Genomic DNA, 8,586 nt, shown 5'->3' with positions numbered 1-8,586 from the left:
AGGACAGAATAAGATCAAGATAGTAGAACGAATTAATGAGGGGAGGCTACTCCAAGGCAGGACTAAACTTTTAAATATATTCCATAACACTCTTTTTGGACATGGGATTCCCTTTTATCCATTTAAAGTTACAAAGGCTTAACACCCAATTGAAGTCATTCTTTTATGGACAATTCAAGTTCCTTGCATCTTAGACCTCATAAATAAATAGCTATCGGGTCTTCCCTGGTGGCGCAGTGGTTAAGAATCCACCTGCCAATGCAGGGGACATGAGTTCGAGTTCTGGTCTGGGAAGATCCCAAATGCTGCGGAGCAACTAAGCCCATGTGCCACAACTACTGAAGCCCACGCGCCTAGAGCCCATGCTCCGCAGCAAGAGAAGCCACCGCGATGAGAAGCCTGCGCACCTCAACAAAGAGTAGCCCCTGCTCGCCGCGACCAGAGAAAAGCCTGCGTGCAGCAACGAAGACCCAGTGCAGCCCAAAATAAAGTAAATAAATAAGTTCATTAAAAATAAATAAATAAATAAATGGCTATCAGAGATAATAAGCATCTACACAATTCATCAGTCCTTGAAGTCTGGATCTTTTCCACATAAGTCTGCATTCTCCCATATGGCCAACCTGGAACTTAAGTTTTCAGGACCATGTAATAGAAACATTTTTGGAAAGTGATTAAAATTCCTTGGCAATTTAATTAAAGAAAGAGGTAGCACCAAGTAATCATATTGGCATTTATATTATGAGAATGTACAAAGGTTATTGGTGATAATATATGTGAATGGTTCACCCAGTTAAAAAAAAAATTAGTATTGCCTTTGGAGATGCTTGGAGAATGAAAAGAAGTGTCTAGTGATGGGAATACAAGAGCGAATCTATAACAAGGATAGCCAGGTGAGAGGATTGGGAAGATTTGGATGGGTAAGGAAATAGCCATATGGTAACTTAGTGACTCAACAAAAGAAAAAGACTCAAACCATCAACACTATCATTTCAAACCCCCTAGGACCTGAATTAATATGCCATCTTTCACTAGTCACCTCCACTTCCAGCACCCCTCCCCCAGCCTGTTATCCAGTCCCACACAGAACACCTGGTGACTTGTGGCTTCCCATTTCCCATTTCATATTCTCATGCTTTTCTACAGCTTATTGTTACTTAATGGAAATCCCTTACTGCCACCCTCACTGCCCACTCAACCAGGGTGTTCTCCTTTTAAAACACCAAACTAAAGCATCTCTCTTTTATGAACTTTCTAATGAAGAAGAAATCACTCCCTCACTCTCCTACCTCTAAACTCATACATGCATTATATTACTATAGTGAGCATTTCCCATGATGTCTTTATGGCTCAAAGTCTGAAATGGGCAGTGAGTGATGTTGTAACCAGATGAAGACTTCACTAAGTGGACAGTTTAATGTCTTACTTGTACCAAGTGACCTGTTTTTCACAGGCTGTGTTCTCCTTCATGTTAATTTCAAAAGTTAGTCCAAATATTGTAATTTCATAAATTTCATAAATTTATGAAAATTTCATAATTTCAAAATTTCATAAATATTGAAATTTATGAAAATTTCATAATTTCAAATTTTCATAAATATTGAAATTTCATAAATATTGAAAATTATGAAATTTTGAAAAATTTCAAAATTTCATAAATATTGTAATTTCATAAATTTCAAAAGTTAGTCCAAATATTGTAATTTCATAAATAGCCCATTATGGTTCAGTCTTTCATAAATTTGAGTATTTTTTAAAATTTGTGGTGGAATCCAACAGAACCCCAAAATAAAGGTACCCCAGGTTTGCCAATGGTCACTTTTACTCAGTAAATAAAAAGACTTTTTAAATTTTAGACTGTAGCCTCAAAAATGCTGCCCTGTTCATTCAACTTTATTAATAATAATCTATATTGGCAAAGTTAGCTACTGAAAATGTTAGGTAGCAGTTTTTGGAAGCCAGCAGAGTAAAGTGGATATAACATAAGCACTGTAAGAAAAAGACTGCATTTTGAGTCCTGGCTCTGCTTCTTATTCACCACATATACTTGAATGATTAGCTAACTTCTCTAAGCCACTGTTTCCTCATTTATAAAACGTCAGTTTCTCACAACAAACACGAGATAAGAGGTGTGAAAATCCTTTGTAAATGACAAAACAGGGGCAAATATTCTTTATTTTTATTAGAGTAAGAAAAACGCTATAATCTCTGTAAACTTCTAATTATATCAACGAAACCCAGAGGGTTCAACCTCATCCATCTGAGGAGGGTACTGCCACAGAGATTTCTGATTCTCCGTTTTTGTCTGCCTGCTATCACTTTTATTTCTGTTCCTGGTGCAAGGTCGAGTCTCTTTCTTTAGACACCCTGGAGAATGATGAGGGGAATTCCGCTTCTGGATGATTAATCCTCCAGACACATCCCAGTCATTTAGCCTGATACAGAGCTTCAGTGATCTCATGAGCACAGAAAGTGATTGTTTTACTTAGTTTCCCCAGACATATTGGTTCCACCCTTCATTTCTCAACTGGCCTCTTTTGTTGGGAAGAACACAAAATCATAAGAAGACTTGAATTTAAGACACACCTTTATTCCTTCCCAACTGTGTATTCCTAAGGAAGTAATGGAATCTTTCCTTATCTACGATATGGGGTTACCAATGCTGGCTCTGCCTTTCTCATTAGGCTATTGTAAGAATCAAATATAGTAGAATTAACAGAGCATAAATTGTTGTGATAACCACAGGAGGTGTTGAGAAATATAATGTATCATTATCCCTATTATTATTAGCTAACATGATCCCTGTATTCTTACCTCTCCAATTTTTCCTGGCTATTTTATATTATTTCACTAATTTTTGACTCCTTCCTCCCTCCCACTTGTACTTAAGTTCTAATTGCTGTTGTATCCATCCTTAAATCTGGTCATGTATTTGTAGTTGCTTATAAAAAACAACAACAACAAAAAAACAACACTTCCAAACTTTGCATTACTATCTTTTGTTAGCAACTTCAGCAGTTAATGCTTGTCCTGCTCTACATCAAACACTTTCCCTCCTTCTAGTTTAGTAGATTTCAAACTCTTTACCATGGTCCATGGCCCTCAATAAGCAATGCATACTGTAACATAACCCAGTATGCATGCATACATTTTCTGTATGTCTGTGTATATATACACATACACATACAGATACAAACAAGCAAAACATTGACAAAACAGTACTTACCCTTACTATATGCAATGCATTTAGATGTTTTTCATTCTAGTCAATTCTGTTCTATTTCATTTTATTTAAGTAATATTAGTGAAGAGAGGTGCATCTAAGACATATTTTGACCAAATACTCAATAACTGAGAGTTAAAATATTCAACGGAAGTCAATGCCTCAGCCCAATATCATCAGATTGTCTCTGGGATACTGAAATAAAATTAAAATCTTATTTCAAAATTTAATAACATTGGAATTTTATTATTAAACATTTGGTAATCATATTTAAACATTTGACATTTCAGAGGAAGGACATTTAGTCTTCAACGTAGCTGCTAGATTGTTCTAGCAGTCACTAAAACACACATTTAGTATACCAGATAGATGCTCATTTTTCAAGTGAGGAACTGAGATTGGTAGAAAATCAGAATAACTTGAAGGTAATATCTCATTTTTTTCTAACACTTTCTTTTCTTCATATTCTTTATTAGATACAGATTAAAAATAATTTATACTGGATACTGTCATACATGATTTGGGTGGCAAAACTGAAATTGTGCTGTAACTCATGTATAAAATATGATAAGATTCATGGCTTAAATGGAATTAAGAAGCTAAAAACACAGTGCTGAAAAGTTGTTTTATTTAATATTATAAATACAAAACATCAGACGATTTTACAAAGATTAGAATTCTGATATCTAATTTCCATTATTCTGCTTTGTACAATTTAAATTTTATAAATATCTATTGGCTTTATAAGGATATAGTGTTCTTTCGAAAACTAATAAGCAACAAACTATTTCAATATTTATATGAAATATTATTTTCCTATTTAAAACTCTTAAATTTGTCCAGAAAATTAACAACTTTTACAATATCATCAATTATTCTTGCATTTTACTCTTGTAGTAATAAATGAAATGTATACTTCAATTGCTTGATAGAATTTTATCATGAAAAGCATATAAAGCTATTTCAGTCTAAGTCACAGATAAAATGATTAACTCCATTTGAAAATGCATATTTGAACATTTAAAAAAATCAAAATGACTTGCTTTATTCAGAATACTGATGTTGTTAGACTGATTAGAGACAATAACTCATACTATTAAATGATCATTGTTTATCTACAAATTGAGATGCCAAAAAAATGGCATACAAGATTTTGAGCCATCAACTTTGCAGAAACTGCAAACCAAATTAGCAACCCAACAGCAGATTTTGACCAAATACCAAAAGCAAAGCAGAACTTTGAGGTATTCCTGGTGTGATCCACTAAACTTAGGGAAAACATGGGGAGCTATGGATGCCATATGCAGTGTTGCATGCATGAGTGACACGCCAAGCTGGCTGAAATGGTAGGTAAGTATCTGAGAAGGAGGTCCCCTATTTTTTCTTTTGTCTCCTTTTATTCTAAAATAGCAGTATGTGAATTGGCACTTTCCTGATTACAAAAGCAATACTAATTCTTTGAAAAAAGTATCAGAAAATTATAAAGAAGAAAGTGGAACGTTTGATTTTTGATGTTCACTATGGCCCAATAAGTACATACAACATTTCTCCTCTCCACACTCCCCAACCCCACCCCTGCACCAAACCCAAGAAGGGAAAGAAAAGATTTTAAAATTAGGATTATATAGCCACTGCTTTAAAAAATGGAATATTTAGTGGACTAGAAAATATGAGTCATGTTGAGCAACTATGAGGCATGATATAGACTCCCAACAAATGTAATCAGATTGATAAGGTATCTTAGAAGTATATGGGAATAAAAACGAAAGTCCAGTTACAAAACTTGGGAGCAACACAAGAGTTGCTTCATACCAGCGATGGTGGAAAGTAAGAATAATGATAAATGCCAGGAGAAAGCAATAGGAGGTATTAGCCCAGAAGAGGAGCCCTCCCCATCAGCTATTGCTCCCAGGTAGGCAGTAACAGAACAGTGTTGGTGGTAGAATTGCTCTTGTCTGGAAAAGGCATGGAGAAAGAGGCATGGCAGTGACACAGAGTCTAGCCATACAAAAACTAGGGGAAAAAACCCCATAAATACAGGAGGAAGCAACTAGATACTAGAAGTGTTGAGCTAAAAAGCTATAATATTTTTATAAAGTAATTTACTATAAGAAAATTAAACTCACTTCTCTTGCTCAATGGAAAGCTTATAGCTCCCCACCAAGAAACTGAAGGATTTCTCCCTGAGAAATTCAGCATGTCAAGAACAAAGACTTAGATATGGACAGCTCAATGTCCTATGTTGAAAAAGTAAGCTTACCCTAATAAAGCCAGCTTTATCACATTACCCAGCATTATCACCCTAGTAAATAAAGCCCACCATCCAATATATCCCACCTCACCACACACATGTACACAGAGTTTCTGAACAGCTTGTTAGTATGTCAATCATAGTTATAATGCACTGAAAGGATCACCAAGCATTTGAGGAAAACCACTAACATGAAAAGAGACATCAACCTAATAAACAGATAACAAAAGAATATGGAAGAATCAGATACAGTGCAGGGAATAGATTAAAATCTTTCAAAAAATACTTATTTAACATTTTCAGAAGGATACAACAAAATCCTTTATCAGAGAAATAAAAGCAGTGTTACATAAAAGGCACGTTCTCAGAAGCAGAAAGATATTTTACAAATTAAAAATACATTAGCTGAAATAAAAAGTATGAGAGTGACAAGAGAAATTTTATGAAATGTCTTGAATAGCAGAACAAAAAGACAAATAGGAGTGAAATAAGGGGACAATATATGAATACTGAAGATAAATCAATATAGTGACTCACATATTGAATTACTACATTGAACACTTGAGACTAATATAATATTGTAAATCAACTATACCTTAATAAAAAACAATAAAAATAAAAATTAGGTCTTGAAAATAAAAAGTTTTGGTACATACGATCAGGAGCAAATGAGAAAAGCACTATTTAAATAAAACCACAAGTAAAATAAGGACATTTACATAACTAGGGATACAAGTAAAATTGTTAAAACTGTAAGATAATAGCAGGAAAATCTTTAGATCAATACATTTAAAAATGTAGATTAAATACACAGTTTTAATAAAAATATAAATTAATAGTGGCCTGAGAATAATTAGAAAAATGAATAGACCAATAATCAAGAAAAATTAAAATTTAATCAAAATACACTTTCTACCCCTATTCAAGAGAAAGACATGAGACCAGACATTTAAGAGAAAATATGCACATTCTTTCAGGTCTTATAAGAAGAGGGCAATCTCCCCAACTCAAATCATGGGAACACCAGTTTCAAAAACCTTATATCAAACCAGAAATAGGCAGTCAAAATACAAAATTAAACAACAATGTCACCTACAGATAGGAGCAAATATTCTAAATAAAATTTTAACAAAAGAAATCCATAGTTTAAAAAAACCCCAGCATGTCCAAGTTGAGTTTAGACTAAGAATATTAAGAAGATTCAACATTAAAAGAATCTATCAGAATAATAAAAGTTAAAGGATAAAATTCATATGACTATCTCAAAAAATGAAAAACATAAAACCTTAGATATAAATCCAACATTTAGTTAATCATAAACATTCTTACCAAACTAAGACTAAAAAGAAATTTCCTTTACCTATGAGCATCTATCAGAAGTCTGCACCAAACAGCATATATCATGACAAAACATTTGAGCATTCCAACTAAAGCCAGGAAAAAGACAAAAATGTATACATATAGGTAAGTATAAAACACAATATAGATCTATTTTGTTTGCACTCTTCTCCTATCTGACTTAAAATACAACCATAAAGCAATCAAAACAAAATTATGTTGATGGACTTGTATAAAATTGTATAAAGATATTACACATATATATAACAATAATAGCACAAGAGAGGTGAGGGAATGAAACTATATTGGAGCAAAGTCCTTGTATGCTTTGCAAATTAAGTTGGTATTAATAAGAGCTAGAATTTTTTTTAAGTAAAATTTAATTGTGATCTTCCTCAGGGCAACCACTAAGAAAGTAACTCAAAAAAATCTAGAGAAGAAAAATCAAGGGCATTAAAATGTTACAAAAGAAAATATCTACTTAACAGAAAGAAGGCAGTAATAGGTTGACAAAAGGAAAAAAGAAAGAATGACAGAAAGAAAACCAATAGTAAGGGACTTCCCTGGTGGTCCACTGGTTAAGACTCTGTGTTTCCAATGCAGGGGGCCCAGGGTTCAATCCCTGGTCAGGGAACTAAGATCCCACATACTGCAACTAAGCCCACATGCCACAACTACTGAGCCTGCGTGCTCTAGAGCCTGCATACTGCAACTAGAAAAGCCTGCACGCCACAACTAGAGAAGCCCATGCACCACAATGAGGAGCCCATGCACCACAACAAAGACTCAGTGCAGCCAAAATAAATAAAGAATGCTTTTTTTAAAATTGAATTTCAGATAAAAAACTCAAATACTTAAAAAAGAAAAGAAAGAAAGAAAACCAATAGTAAAATGGGAGATGTAGGTCCTACCTGATCAGCAAAGTTAAACAGAAATAATTTAAATAATACAATCAAGATGGAGAGATTGGCAGAGTGAATTAAAAAGATATGATCCCACTATATGGTGTTCACAAGAGACAGACTATAGATTCAAAGACATTCAAAGACAAATTACATTAAAAGTAAAAAGATGAAATAAGATATGCCATGCAAACAGTAATAAAAAAATGGAATGGATACATTAATATCAGACTAAATTGACTGTAAGACCAAAATTGTTACAAGAGAAAAGAAGAACACTATATAGTGATAAAAGTTAAATCCATCAGGAAAGCATAATAATTATAAATTGTACGTGTTGCTAACAACAAAGTCCCAAAATATATGGAGCAAAAACTGACAGACTGAAGGAAGAAATAGACTATTCAATAATAATAGTTGGAGACCTTAATACTCCATCTTCAATAATGGATAAAACAACTAGGCATAAGATCAACATGGAAACAGAAGACTTGAACAACACTATGAACCAACTAGAACAGACATCCAAGGAACATTCCACCCTATCAAAATACACAGTCTCCTCAACAAGGGACATTCTTCAGGACAGAACATATGTTAGACCCTTAAGTAATCCTCAGTAAATTTAAAAGGATTGATTTCAAACAAAATATATTTCCTGAATGCAATGAAACTAATTAGGAATCACTTATAAAAGGAAATTTGGGACTTCCCTGGTGTCGCAGTAGTTAAGAATCCACCTGCCAATGCAGGGGACACAGGTTCGAGCCCTGGTCAGGGAAGATCCCACATGTCGCAGAGCAACTAAGCCCGTGCGCCACAACTACTGAAGCCCACACACCTAGAGCCTGTGAGCCACAACTACTGAGCCC

This window comes from Lagenorhynchus albirostris, chromosome 2, assembly GCF_949774975.1.
Source record: "Lagenorhynchus albirostris chromosome 2, mLagAlb1.1, whole genome shotgun sequence".
NCBI lineage: Eukaryota > Metazoa > Chordata > Mammalia > Artiodactyla > Delphinidae > Lagenorhynchus > Lagenorhynchus albirostris.
The sequence above is the reverse complement of the archived record's forward strand: the minus strand, read 5'-3'. Positions refer to the sequence as shown.